The sequence below is a fragment of the Carcharodon carcharias genome, chromosome 11, assembly GCF_017639515.1.
Source record: "Carcharodon carcharias isolate sCarCar2 chromosome 11, sCarCar2.pri, whole genome shotgun sequence".
Lineage (NCBI taxonomy): Eukaryota > Metazoa > Chordata > Chondrichthyes > Lamniformes > Lamnidae > Carcharodon > Carcharodon carcharias.
The window spans coordinates 17,288,788-17,304,784 of NC_054477.1; positions in this window are offsets into that span (position 1 = coordinate 17,288,788).

Consider the following 15,997-nt stretch of genomic DNA (forward strand, 5'->3'; position numbering starts at 1 on the left):
TGGAATTGGCAGCATTGCATCAACAGTACATCAGTGTGAAATGGGCACCAATCAATCAACTGTACAGTAGTGTGAAATGGGCACCTTTCAATCAAATGTAGAACAGTGGGAAATGTGTACAAATTACTCAAATGCACAACAGTGATAAATGGGCACCATTCAATCAACTGTACAACTGTGAGAAATGGGCATCATTCAATCAAGTGTAGAGAAGTGTGAAATGGGCACCATTCCATCAACTGTAGAACAGTGGGAAATGTGCACTATTTACTCAACTATTCAACTTTGTGAAATGGACACCATTCAATCAATTGTACAACAATGTGAAAAGTGTATTATTAAATCAACTTTACAACAGTGTGAAATGAGAACCATTCAAACAATTGTACAACTGTGAAAAGGATACCATTCAATCAACTGATCAACAGTGTGAAATGTGTATTGTTAATTCAACTTTACAACAGTGTGATATAGATAACATTCAATCAACTGGAACACAGTGTGAAATGGATTATATTCAATCAACAGTACAACTGTGTGAAATAGATACCATTCAATCAACTGTACAACAGTGTGAAAAGGACTGTGAGAAATGGGAATCATTCAATCAAGTGTAGAGAAGTGTGAAATGGGCACCATTCCATCAACTGTAGAACAGTGGGAAATGTGCACTATTTACTCAACTATTCAACTTTGTGAAATGGACACCATTCAATCAATTGTACAACAATGTGAAAAGTGTATTATTAAATCAACTTTACAACAGTGTGAAATGAGAACCATTCAACCAATTGTACAACTGTGAAAAGGATACCATTCAATCAACTGATCAACAGTGTGAAATGTGTATTGTTAATTCAACTTTACAACAGTGTGATATAGATAACATTCAATCAACTGGAACACAGTGTGAAATGGATTATATTCAATCAACAGTACAACTGTGTGAAATGTGCACTATTTAACCAACTGTACAACAGTGTGAAATAGATACCATTCAATCAACTGTACAACAGTGTGAAAAGGACACTATTCAATCAACAGTACAACTGTGAGAAATGGGCAGCATTCAATCAGGTGTAGAGCAGTGTGAAATGGGCACCATTCAATGGCCCGTACAACAGTTGAAATGGGAATCATTCAATCAATTTGACAAACGTGTGAATTGGGTACCATTCAAACAATTGTATAACAAAATGAAATGGGCATCATTCAATCAACTGTACAGCAGTGAACAATGGGCACCATTCAATCAAGTGTAGAGAAGTGTGAAATTGGCACCATTCCATCAACTGTAGAACAGTGGGAAATGTGAACAAATTACTCAATTGTACAACAATGTAAAATTGGCACCATTAAATCAACAGTACATCAGCGTGAAATGGGCACCATTCAATCAACTGTACAACTGTGAGCAATGGGCACCATTCAATCAACAGTACATCAATGTGTAATGGGCACCATTCAATCAACTGTACAACAGTGAGAAATGGGCACCATTCGATCAACTGTACAACAGTGTGAAATGGGCACCATTCAATCAAGTGTAGAGAAGTGTGAAATGGGCACCATTCCATCAACTGTAGAACAGTGGGAAATGTGAACAAATTACTCAATTGTACAAGTGTGAAATTGGCACCATTAAATCAACAGTACAACTGTGAGAAATGGGCATCGTTCAATCAAGTGTAGAGCAGTGTGAAATGGACACCATTCAATCAACTGTAAAACAGTGAGAAATGGGCGCCATTCAATCACGTGTAGAGAAGTGTGAAATGGGCACCATTCCATCAACTGTAGAACAGTGGGAAATGTGCACTATTTACTCAACTATTTGACTTTGAGAAATGGACCATTCAATCAACTGTGCAACAGTGTGAAATAGGCCCTGTTAAATCAATTGTTAAACAATGTGAAATGAGCACTATTCAATCAAGTACTACAGTGTTAAATGTGAAAAATTTAATCAAATGTACAACAGTGTGAAATGTGCACCATTCAATCAACTGTAGAACAATGTGAAATGGGCACCATTTAATCAACTGCACAACAATGTGAAACGTGAACTATTTAATTAACTGTGCAACAGTGTGAAATGTGTACTATTTAATCAACTGTAAAAAAGTTTGAAATAGGTACCATTGAATCAAATGTACGACAGTGTGTAATGGGCACTATTCAATCAACTGTTCAACAGTGTGAAATGGACACCATTCAACCAACTGTACAAGAAAGTGAAATAAATAACAGTAAATCAACAGTACAACAGTGTGTAACAGGCACTAATCAATCTGCTTTTCAACAGTGTTAAATGGACAACATTCAATCAGCTGTATAACAGTGTGATATAGTTACCATTCAATCAATTGTAAAACCGTGTGAAATGGGAACCATTCAATCAACTGTACAATTTTGTGAAAAGGGCACCATTCAATCAAGTGAACAACAGAGTGAAATTGGCACCATTCAATCAACTGTACAACAGAGTGAAATTGGCACCATTCAATCAACTATACAACAATCTTTAATGGGCACCATTCAATCAACAGTACAACTGTGAGAAATGGGCAACATTCATTCAAGTGTAGAGCCGTGTGAAATGGGCAGTATTCCATCAACTGTAGAACAGTGGGCGATGTGCACTATTTACTCCACTATTTAACAGTGCGAAATCAACACCATTTAATGAACTGTACAACATTGTGAAATCTGCACTATTTAACCAACAGTACAGCAGTGTGAAATAGATACCATTCAATCAACTGTACAACAGTGTTTAATGGGCACCATTCAATCAACCGTACAACTGTGAGAAATGGGCACCATTCAATCAAGTGTAGAACAGTGTGAAATAGGCACCAATTCCACCAATTGTAGAACATTGGGAAATGTGCAATATTTACTCCACCATTCAACAGTGTAAAATTGATACCATTCAATCAACGGTACAAGTGTGTGAAATCTGCACTATTTAAACAACTGTACAACATTGTGAAATATATGCCATTCAATCAACTGTTCAACAGTGTGAAATGTGCACCATTCAATTTACTATATAACAGTGTGAAATGGGCACCATTTAATCAACTGTAAAATAAGGTGAAAAGTGAACTATTTTATCAACTGTACAATATTGCAGAATGAGTATTATTTAATCAACTGTAGAACAGTTTGAAATAGATACCATTCAATCAACTGTTTAACAGTGTGAAATGGGCACCATTCAATAAGATGTACAAAAGTGTGAAATCGATACCATTCAATCAACTGTACAACAGTGTGAAATGGGCACTAATCAATCAAATGTACAACAATGTGAAATGTGCACTATTTAATCAACTTTACAACTGTGAGAAACGGGCCCCATTCAATCAAGTATAGAACAGGGGGTAACATTCAATCGACTATACAATAATGCAAAAAGGGCACCATTCAATCAACTGAACAACAGTGTGTAATGGGCACAATTCAATCAACTGTACAACTGTGAGCAGAGGGCACCATTCAATCAACTATACAGCAGTGTGAAATGTGTACCATTCAATCAAATGTAGAACAGAGGGAAATGTGAACAAATGACTCAAGTGTACAACAGTGAGAAATGGGCACCATTCGACCAACTGTACAACAATGTGAAATGGACACCATTCAATCAACCGTACAACTGTGAGAAATGGGCAGCATTCAATCACATGTAGAGCAGGGTGAAATGGGCACTATTCCATCAACTGTAGAACAGTGGGAAATGTGCATTATTTATTCAACTATTTAACATTGTGAAATAGATACCATTCAACGAACTGTACAACTGTGAGAAATCTGCACCATTCAAACAACTCTCCAACAGAGTGAAATGTGCGCCATTTAATCAACTGTATGAAGGTATGAAATCGATACCATTCAATTTACTGTACAACAGTGCAAAATGTGCACTAATCAATCAACTGTACAACTACTAAATTGATTTTACAATGGTGAGAAATGGGCACCATTCCACCAACTGTAGAACAGTGGGAAAGGTGCAATATTTACTCCACCATTCAACAGTGTGAAATTGACACCATTCAATCAACAATACAACTGTCTGAAATGTGCGCTATTTAACCAACTGTACAACAGTGTGAAATAGATAACATTCAATCAACTGGAAAACAGTGTGAAATCGACACCATTCAATAAACTGTACAACTGTGTGAAATCTGCACTATTTAACCAACTGTACAACATTGTGAAATATATACCATTCAATCAATTGTTCAACAGTGTGAAATGGGCACTATTCAATCAACTGTACAACAGTGTGCAATGTGAGCTATTTAATCAAATGTACAACAGTGTGAAATGTGCACCATTTAATCAACTGTATAACAGTGTGAAATGGGCACCATTTAATCAACTGTAAAAAAATGTGGAAAGTGAACTATTTTATCAACTGTACAATAGTGCAAAATGGGTATTATTTAATCAATTGTAAAACAGTTTTAAATAGATACCATTCAATCAACTGTTCAACAGTGAGAAATGGGCACCATTCGAGCAACTGTACAACAATGTGAAATGGGCACCATTCAATCAACCATACAACTGTGAGAAATGGGCACCATTCAATCAAGTGTAGAGCAGTGTGAAATGGGCAACATTCAATTAAATGTAGAACAGTGGGTAATGTGGATACATTACTCAACCGTACAACCATGAGAAATGGCACAATTCGATCAATTACAACAGTGTGAAATGGGAACCATTCAATCAACTGTACAACTGTGAGAAATGGGCAGCATTCAATTACGTGTGTGGAAGGGTGAAATGGGCACCATTCCATCAACTGTAGAACAGTGGGAAATGTGCACCATTTAATCAACTGGATAACAGTGTGAAATGGGCACCATTTAATCAACTGTAAAACAATGTGGAAAGTGAACTATATTATCAACTGTACAATAGTGCAAAATGGGTATTATTTAATCAATTGTAAAACAGTTAAAAATAGATACCATTCAATCAACTGTTCAACAGTGTGAAATGGACACCATTCAACCAACTGTACAAAAGTGTGAAATACATAACATTAAATCAACAGTAAAACTGTGTATAGCAGGCACTTATCAATCAACTGTTCAACAATGTGAAATGGGCACCATTCAATCAACTGTAAAGCAGTGTGAAACGGGCAGCATTCAATCAAACATACAACTGTGAGAAATGGGCACCATTCAATCAAGTGTAGAGAAGTGTGAAATGGGCACAAATTCCACCAACTGTAGAACAGTGGGAAATGTGCACTATTTACTCCACCATTCAACAGTGTGAAATTGATACCATTCAATCAACTGTACAACAGTGTGAAATCTGCACTATTTAAACAACTGTACAACATTGTGAAATATATGCCATTCAATCAACTGTTCAACAGTGTGAAATGGGCACTATTCAATCAACTGCTACAGTGTGAAATGGGCACCATTTAATCAACTGTAAAACAATGTGAAAGGTGAACAATTTTATCAACTGTACAATAGTGCAAAATGAGCATTATTTAATCAACTGTAAAACAGTTTGAAATAGATACCATTCAATCAACTGTTCAACAGTGTGAAATGGACACCATTCATGCAACTGTACAAGAGTGTGAAATAGATAACATTGAATCAACAGTAAAACTGTGTATAACAGGCACTAATCAATCAACTGAACAACAGTGAGAAATGGGCACCATTCGAGCAACTGTACAACAATTTGAAATGGGCACCATTCAATCAACCGTACAACTTTGAGAAATGGGCACCATTCAATCAAGTGTAGAGCAGTGTGAAATGGGCAACATTCAATTAAATGTAGAACAGTGGGTAACGTGGATAAACTCCTCACCCGAACAACAGTGAGAAATGGCACAATTCGATCAACTACAACAGTGTGAAATGGGAACCATTCAATCAACTGTACAACTGTGAGAAATGGGCAGCATTCAATTATGTGTGTGGAAGGATGAAATGGGCACCATTCCATCAACTGTAGAACAGTGGGAAATGAGCATTATGTACTCAACTTTTCAACAGTGTGAAATAGATACCATTCAGTCAACTGTTCAACAGTGTAAAATGGGCACCATTCAAACAACTATCCAGCAGAATGAAATGGACACTATTTAATCACCTGTACGAAAATATGAAATCGATATCATTCAATCTACTGTATGACAGAGCGAAATGTGCACTAATCAATCAACTGTACAACAGCGTGAAAAGCGCACTATTAAATTAACATTACAATGGTGAGAAATGGGCACCATTCAATCAAGTGTAGAGCAATGTGAGATGGGCACCGTTGAAGCAACTGTACAACGTTGTGAAATGGGAATCATTCAACCAATTGTACAACACTGAATTGGGCAGCATTCAATCAACTGTACAACAGTGTGAAATGGGAACCATTAAATAAACTGTACAACAGTGTGAAAATGGCACCATTCAATCAACTCAGCAACAGTGTGACACGGGCACCATTCAACCAATTGAATGACAGTGAGAAATGGGCAACATTCAATCAACTGTACAGCTGTGCAAAATGGGCACCATTCCACCAACTGTAGAACAGTGGGAAATGTGCACTATTTACACCACCATTCAACAGTGTGAAATTGACATAATTCAATCAACGGTACACCTGTGTGAAATCTGCACTATTTAACCAACTGTAGAACAGTGTGAAATATATAACACTCAAACAACTGGTAAACAGTGTGAAATCAACACCATTCAATGAAATGTACAACTGTGTGAAATCTGCACTATTTAACCAATTGTACAGCATTGTGAAATATATAGCATTCAATCAACTGTTCAACAGTGTGAAATGGGCACTGTACAAAAGTGTGTAATGGACACCATTCAATCAAATGTAAAACTGTGATTAATGGGCACCATTCAATCAAGTGTAGAGCAGTGTGAAATGGGCACCATTAAATCAACTGTACAACAGTGTCATATGGGCACCATTTAATCAACTGGACAATAATGTGAAATGTGAACTATTTAATCAACTATACAACTGTGTGAAATGTGCACCATTCAGTCAACTGAACAACAGTGTGAAATGGGCACTATTCAATCAACAGTGCAACAGTTGAAATGGGCAGCATTCAAACAACTGTCCAACAGAGTTAAATGCGCACTATTTATTCAAAAATACAAGGTTGTGAAATCGATACCATTGAAGCAAATGTACAACAGTGCAAAATAGGCACTAATCAATCAACTGTACAACCATGTGAAATGGGCACCATTCATTTAACTGTAGAAATGTGAGAAATGGGCACCATTCAATCACGTGTAGAGCAGGGTGAAATGGGCCTTATTTACTCAACTATTCAACAGTGTTCAATAGATACCATTCAATCAACTGTTCAACAGTGTGAAATGGACACCATTCAATCAGTTGTACAATATTGTGCAATTGCTACCATTCAATCAACTGTTCAACAGTGTGAAATAGACACCATTCAATCAGCTTTAAAACAGTTTGAAATAGATACTATCTAATCACCTGTACACCAGTGAGAAATAGGCACCATTCAAGCAACTGTATCACAATGTGAAATGGGCACTAATTAATCAACTGTACAACAATGTGCAATGTGCACGATTTAATTAACTGTACAAATTTGTGAAATGGGCACCATTCAATCAACTGTACAACAGTGTCAAGTGGGCAAGATTCAATCAACTGTACAAAAGTGTGTAATGGGAACCATTTAATCAACTGTAAAATTGTGATTAGAGGGTACCTATCAATCAAGTGTAGAGTAGTGCGAAATGGGCACCATTCAATCAACTGTAGAACAGAGGGCAATGTGCACTAATTACTCAACTGTTCAACAGTGTGAAATGGACACCATTCAATCAATTGTACAACAGTGTGTCATGTGCAATATTTCATCAACTGTACAAGAATGTGAAATGTGCACTAATTAATGAACTGTAAAACAGTGTTAAATAGATACCATTCAATGAACTGTACGACAGATTGATAATCGGCACTATTCAATGAACAGTTCAACAGTATGAAAGGGACACCATTCAAACAACTGTACAACACTGTGAAATAGAAACCATTAAATAAACTGTGCAACTCGGTAAAACAGCACTTTTGAATCAAATGTTCAATGTTTTGAAATGGACACCATTCAATAAGCTGGACAAAAGTGTGAAATAGATACCATTCAATCAATTGTACCACAGTATGAAATGGGCACCATTCAGTCAACTGAACAACAGTGCGAAATGGGCACTATTCAATCAACAGTGCAACAGTTGAAATGGGCAGCATTCAAACAACTGTCCAACAGAGTTAAATGCGCACTATTTATTCAAAAATACAAGGTTGTGAAATCGATACCATTGAAGCAAATGTACAACAGTGCAAAATAGGCACTAATCAATCAACTGTACAAACTTGTGAAATGGGCACCATTCATTTAACTGTAGAAATGTGTGAAATGGAAACCATTCAATCACGTGTAGAGCAGTGTGAAATGGGCACCATTCAATCAATTGTACAACAGTGTGTAATGTGCAATATTTAATCAACTGTACAAGAATGTGAAATGTGCACTAATTAATGAACTGTAAAACCGTGTTAAATAGATACCATTCAATGAACTGTACGACAGATTGATAATCGGCACTATCCAATGAACTGTTCAACAGTTTGAATGGGACACCATTCAAACAACTGTACAACACTGTGAAGTAGAAACCATTAAATCAACTGTGCAACTCGGTAAAACAGGCACTTTTGAATCAAATGTTCAATGTTTTGAAATGGACACCATTCAATAAGCTGGACAAAAGTGTGAAATAGATACCATTCAATCAATTGTACCACAGTATGAAATGGGCACCATTCAATCAACTGAAAAACACTGTGAAATATGCACTATTCAATCAACTGTGCAACAGTGTGAATTGAAAGCCATTCAAACAACTGTCCAACAGTGTGAAATAGGCAATTTTTAATCAATTGCACTAAAGTGTGAAATCAATAACATTCAATCAAATGTACAACAATGTGAAATAAGCACTAATCAATCTACTGTACAACAATGTGAAACATGCACCATTTAATTAATTGTACAACTTTGTGAAATGGGCACCTTTCAATCAACTGTACAGCAATGTGAAATAGTTACCATTCAATAATATGTAGAAATATGTACTAATTACTCAACAGTTCAACAGTATGAAATGGACACCATTCAATCAGGAGTGTGAAGTGTGCAGTATTTAATCAACTGTACAAGTTTGTGAAATAGATATCATACAATCATCTGTATAACAACGTGAAATCTGCACTATTTAATTAACAGTAAAAATTTATGAAACAGTGTGAAATGGGCACTATTTCATCAACTGTGCAACAGAGAGAAATAGATACCATTAAATCAACTGTACAAGTGTCTAAAGCAGGCACTAATCAATCAACTGTTCAACAGTGTGAAATGTAAACCATTCAATCAACTGTCCAACATCGTAAAATGGGCACCATTCAAGTCACTGAACAATGGTGTGAAATTGGCACTATACAATCAACTGTTCAACAGTATGAAATGGACACCATTCAATCAGCTGTAAAACAGTTTTAAATAGATACCATTTAATCACCAGTGAGAAATTGGCACCATTCAAGCAACTGTACAACTGTGTCAAGTGGGCAAGACTCAATCAACTGTACAAAGTTGTGTAATGGGAACCATTCAATCAACGGTAAAATTGTGATTAGAGGGCAGCTTTCAATCAAGTGTAGAGCAGTTTTAAATGGGCACCATTCAATCAACTGTAGAACAGAGGGAAATGTGCACTAATTACTCAACTGTTCAACAGTGTGAAATGGACACCATTCAATCAATTGTACAACAGTGTGAGATGTGCACTAATTAATGAACTGCAAAACAGTGTTAAATAGATACCATTCAATGAATGGTACGACAGATTGATGATTGGCGCTATTCAAGGAACTGGTCAACACTTTGAAAGGGACACCATTCAACCAACTGTACAACACTGTGAAATAGAAACCATTAAATCAACTGTGCAACTCGGTAAAACAGACACAAATGAATCAAATGCTCAATGTAGTGAAATGGATACCATTCAATAAGCTGGACAAAAGTGTGAAATAGATACCATTCAATCAACTGTACCAAAGTATGAAATGGGCACTATTCAATCAACTGTGCAACAGTGTGAATTGGGAGCCATTTAAACAACTGTCCAACATTGTGAAATGGGCACTATTTAATCAACTGCACAAGAGTGTGAAATCAATACCATTCAATCAAATGTACAACAATGTGAAACGAGCACTAGTCAATCTACTGTACAACAATGTGAAACACGCACCATTGAATTAACTGTACAACTTTGTGAAATGGGCACCATTCAATCAATTGTACGACAGTGTGAAATGGGCACCATTCAATCAACTGTACAACAGTGTGAAGTGTGCAGTATTTAATCAACTGTACAAGATTGTGAAATAGATATCATTCAATCAACTGTATAACAATATGAAATCTGCACTATTTAATTAACAGTCAAAAATTATGAAATGGGCACTATTCAATCAACTGTGCAACAGTGTGAATTGGGAGCCATTCAAACAACTGTCCAACATTGTGAAATGGGCACTATTTAATCAACTGTACAACTGTGTGAAATGAGCACCATTTAACCATCTGTACAACTTTGAGAAAGGGGCACCATTGAATCAAGTGATCAGCAGAGTGAAACGGGAAACATTCAATCAACTGTAGAACAGCGGGAAATGTGCACTAAATACTCAACTGTTCAACGGTGTGAAAGAGATACCATTCAATCAAACATACAACGGTGTGAAATGTGCATTATTTAACTAACTGTAAAACAGTGTGAAATAGTTACGATTCAATCAAAAGTACGACAGTGTAAAATGGGCACAATTCAAAATACTGTCTAACAGAGTGAAATGGGCACCATTTGGTCAAGTGTACATGAGTGTGAAATAGATACCATTCAATCAACTGTACAACAGTGTGAAATGGGAATTAATCAATCAACTGTACAACATTGTGAAATGTGCACTATTTAATTAACTGTACAAATTTGTGAAATGGGCACCTTTTGAATCAAAATAGATACCATTAAAACATCTATACAACTGTCTAAAACAGGCACTAGTGAATCAACTGTTGAACAGTGTGAAATGGACATCATTAAGCCAGCTGTACAATAGTGTGAAATAAATACCATTCAATAAATTGTACGACAATATGAAATGCACACCATTCAATCAAATGTACAACAGTGTGAAATGGGCACTGTTCATTCAACTGTACAAAAGTGTGAGATGGGCACCAATCAAAAAACAGTACAACAGAGTGAAATGGGCACTCTTTAATCAACTGTACAAAAGTGTAAAATAGATACCATTCAATCAACTGTACAACAGTGTGAAACATGCACTAATCAATCAACTGTACAACTTTGTGAAATGGGCACCATTCAATCAAATGTACAGCATTGAACTGGGTACTATTCAATCAAATTTAGAAAACTGGGAAATATACGATAATTACTCAAAAGTTCAACAGTGTGAAATGGACACCATTCAATCAACTGCACAACAATGTCAAGTGTGCACTATATAATCATCTGTACAAGTTTGTGAAATAGATGCCATTCAATCAACTGTAATAAAGTGTGAAATGGGCACCATTCAATCAATTGTACAACAGCGTGAAATGGGCACTATTTAATCAACTGTACAACAGTGAGAAATAGATGTCATTAAATCAACCGTATAACTGTCTAAAACAGGCATTAATCAATCAACTGTTCAACTGTGTGAAATGTAGACTATTCAATCAGCTGTCCAACAGTGTGAAATAGATACCATTTAATCACCTGTACACTAGTGAGAAATAGGCATTCAAGCAACTGTATCACAATGTGAAATGGGCAAAAATTAATCAACTGTACAACAATGTGCAATGTGCATGATTTAATTAACTGTACAAATCTGTGAAATGGGCACCATTCAATCAACTGTACAACAGTGTCAAGTGGGCAAGATTCAATCAGCTGTACAAAAGTGTGTAATGGGAACCATTCAATCAACTGTAAAATTGTGATTAGAGAGCACCTTTCAATCAAGTGTAGAGTAGTGTCAAATGGGCACCATTCAATCAACTGTAGAACAGAGGAAAATGTGCACTAATTACTCAACTGTTCAACAGTGCGAAATGGACACCATTCGATCAATTGTACAACAGTGTGAGATGCGCAATATTTAATCAACTGTACAAGAATGTGAAATGTGCACTAATTAATGAACTGTAAAATAGTGTTAAATAGATTCCATTCAATGAACTGTATGACAGATCGATAATCGGCACTATTCAATGAGCTGTTCAACAGTTTGAATGGGACACCATTCAAACAACTGTACAACACTGTGAAATAGAAACCATTAAATCAACTGTGCAACTCCGTAAAACAGGCACTAATGAATCAAATGTTTAATGTTGTGAAATGGACACCATTCAATAAGCTGGACAAAAGTGTGAAATAGATACCATTCAATCAACTGTACCACAGTATGAAATGGGCATTATTCAATCAACTGTGCAACAGTGTGAATTGGGAGCCATTCAAGCATAAAAACAAATAACTGTGAATGCTGGAAATCCAAAACAAAACAGAAATACCTGGAAAAACTAAGCAGGTCTGGCAGCATCGGTGGAGAAGAAAAGAGTTGACGTTTCGAGTCCACATGACCCTTCAACAGCCATTCAAACAACTGCCCAACAGTGTGAAATGGGCACTTTTTAATCAACTGCACAAGAGTGTGAAATCAATACCATTCAATCAAATGTACTACAGTGTGAAATGACCACTAATCAATCTACTGTACAACAATGTGAAACATGCACCATTTAATTAACCGTACAAAATTGTGAAATGGGCACCATTCAATCAATTGTATGACTGTGTGAAATGTGCACCATTCAATCAACTGTAGAACAGTGTGAAATAGGTAACATTCAATGAAATGTAGAACACTGGGAAATATGTAGTAATTACTCAACAATTCAACAGTGCGAAATTGACAAAATTCATTCAACTGTACAACAGTGTGAAGTGTGCAGTATTTAATCAATTGTATAAGATTGTGAAATAGATATCATTCAATCAACTGTATAACAATGTGAAATCTGCACTATTTAATTAACAGTAAAAAAGAATGAAATGGGCACCATTAAATCAACTGTACAACAGTGTGAAATGAGCATCATTTAATCATCTGTACAACTTTGAGAAAGGTGCCCCTTTCAATCATGTGAACAGCAGAGTGAAACGGGAAACATTCAATCAACTGTAGAACAGTGGGAATAGTGCACTAAATACTCAACTGTTCAACAGTGTGAAATGGACACCATTCAATCAAATGTACAACAGTGTGAAATGTGCATGATGTAATCAACTTTAAAACAGTATGAAATAGTTACCATTCAATCAAGAGTATGACAGTGTGAAATGGGCACGATTTCATCAACTGTACAGCAAGGTGAAATGTGCACTAATTAATGAATTGTAAAACAGTGTTAAATAGATACCATTCAATGAACTGTACGGCAGATTGATAATCGGCACTATTCAATGCACTGTTCAACAGTTTGAAAGGGACACCATTTAATCAACTTTACAACACTGTGAAATAGAAACCATTAAATCAACTGTGCAACTCGGTAAAACAAGGACTAATGAATCTAATAAAAACAAAAAAACTGCGGATGCTGGAAATCCAAAACAAAAACAGAATTACCTGGAAAAACTCAGCAGGTCTGGCAGCATCGGCGGAGAAGAAAAGAGTTGACGTTTCGAGTCCTCATGACCCTTCGACAGAACTTGAGTTCGAGTCCAGGAAAGAGCTGAAATATAAGCTGGTTTAAGGTGTGTGTGTGGGGGGCGGAGAGATAGAGAGACAGAGAGGTGGAGGGGGTTGGTGTGGTTGTAGCGACAAACAAGCAGTGATAGAAGCAGATCATCAAAAGATGTCAACAACAATACTACAATAGAACACATAGGTGTTAAAGTTAAAGTTGGTGATATTATCTAAACGAATGTGCTAATTAAGAATGGATGGTAGGGCACTCAAGGTATAGCTCTAGTGGGTTTTTTTTTTTATTTTATATAATGGAAATAGGTGGGAAAAGGAAAATCTTTATAATTTATTGGGAAAAAAAAAAGAAGGGGGAAACAGAAAGGGGGTGGGGATGGGGGAGGGGACTCACGACCTAAAGTTGTTGAATTCAATATTCAGTCCGGAAGGCTGTAAAGTCCCTAGTCGGAAGATGAGGTGTTGTTCCTCCAGTTTGCGTTGGGCTTCACTGGAACAATGCAGCAAGCCAAGGACAGACATGTGGGCAAGAGAGCAGGGTGGAGTGTTAAAATGGCAAGCGACAGGGAGGTTTGGGTCATTCTTGCGGACAGACCGCAGGTGTTCTGCAAAGCGGTCGCCCAGTTTACGTTTGGTCTCTCCAATGTAGAGGAGACCACATTGGGAGCAACGAATGCAGTAGACTAAGTTGGGGGAAATGCAAGTGAAATGCTGCTTCACTTGAAAGGAGTGTTTGGGTCCTTGGACGGTGAGGAGAGAGGAAGTGAAGGGGCAGGTGTTGCATCTTTTGCGTGGGCAAGGGGTTGTGCCATAGGAGGGGGTTGAGGAGTAGGGGGTGATGGAGGAGTGGACCAGGGTGTCCCGGAGGGAGCGATCCCTACGGAATGCCGATAAGGGGGGTGAAGGGAAGATGTGTTTGGTAGTGGCATCATGCTGGAGTTGGCGGAAATGGCGGAGGATGATCCTTTGAATGCGGAGGCTGGTGGGGTGATAAGTGAGGACAAGGGGGACCCTATCATGTTTCTGGGAGGGAGGAGAAGGAGTGAGGGCGGATGCGCGGGAGATGGGCCGGACACGGTTGAGGGCCCGTGGGTCGTTGACAGGGCCCTCAACCGTGAAGTGAAGCAGCATTTCACTTGCATTTCCCCCAACTTAGTCTACTGCATTCGTTGCTCCCAATGTGGTCTCCTCTACATTGGAGAGACCAAACGTAAACTGGGCGACCGCTTTGCAGAACACCTGCGGTCTGTCCGCAAGAATGACCCAAACCTCCCTGTCGCTTGCCATTTTAACACTCCACCCTGCTCTCTTGCCCACATGTCTGTCCTTGGCTTGCTGCATTGTTCCAGTGAAGCCCAACGCAAACTGGAGGAACAACACCTCATCTTCCGACTAGGGACTTTACAGCCTTCCGGACTGAATATTGAATTCAACAACTTTAGGTCGTGAGTCCCCTCCCCCATCCCCACCCCCTTTCTGTTTCCCCCTTCTTTTTTTTTTCCCAATAAATTATAAAGATTTTCCTTTTCCCACCTATTTCCATTATATAAAATATAAAAAAAAAACCCACTAGAGCTATACCTTGAGTGCCCTACCATCCATTCTTAATTAGCACATTCGTTTAGATAATATCACCAACTTTAACTTTAACACCTATGTGTTCTATTGTAGTATTGTTGTTGACATCTTTTGATGATCTGCTTCTATCACTGCTTGTTTGTCGCTACAACCACACCAACCCCCTCCACCTCTCTGTCTCTCTATCTCTCCGCCCCCCACACACACACCTTAAACCAGCTTATATTTCAGCTCTTTCCTGGACTCGAACTCAAGTTCTGTCGAAGGGTCATGAGGACTCGAAACGTCAACTCTTTTCTTCTCCGCCGATGCTGCCAGACCTGCTGAGTTTTTCCAGGTAATTCTGTTTTTCTAATGAATCTAATGTTCAATGTTGTGAAATGGACACCATTCAATAAGCTGGACAAAAGTGTGAAATAGATACCATTCAATCAACTGTACCACAGTTTGAAATGAGCACTTTTCAATCAACTGCAACAGTGTG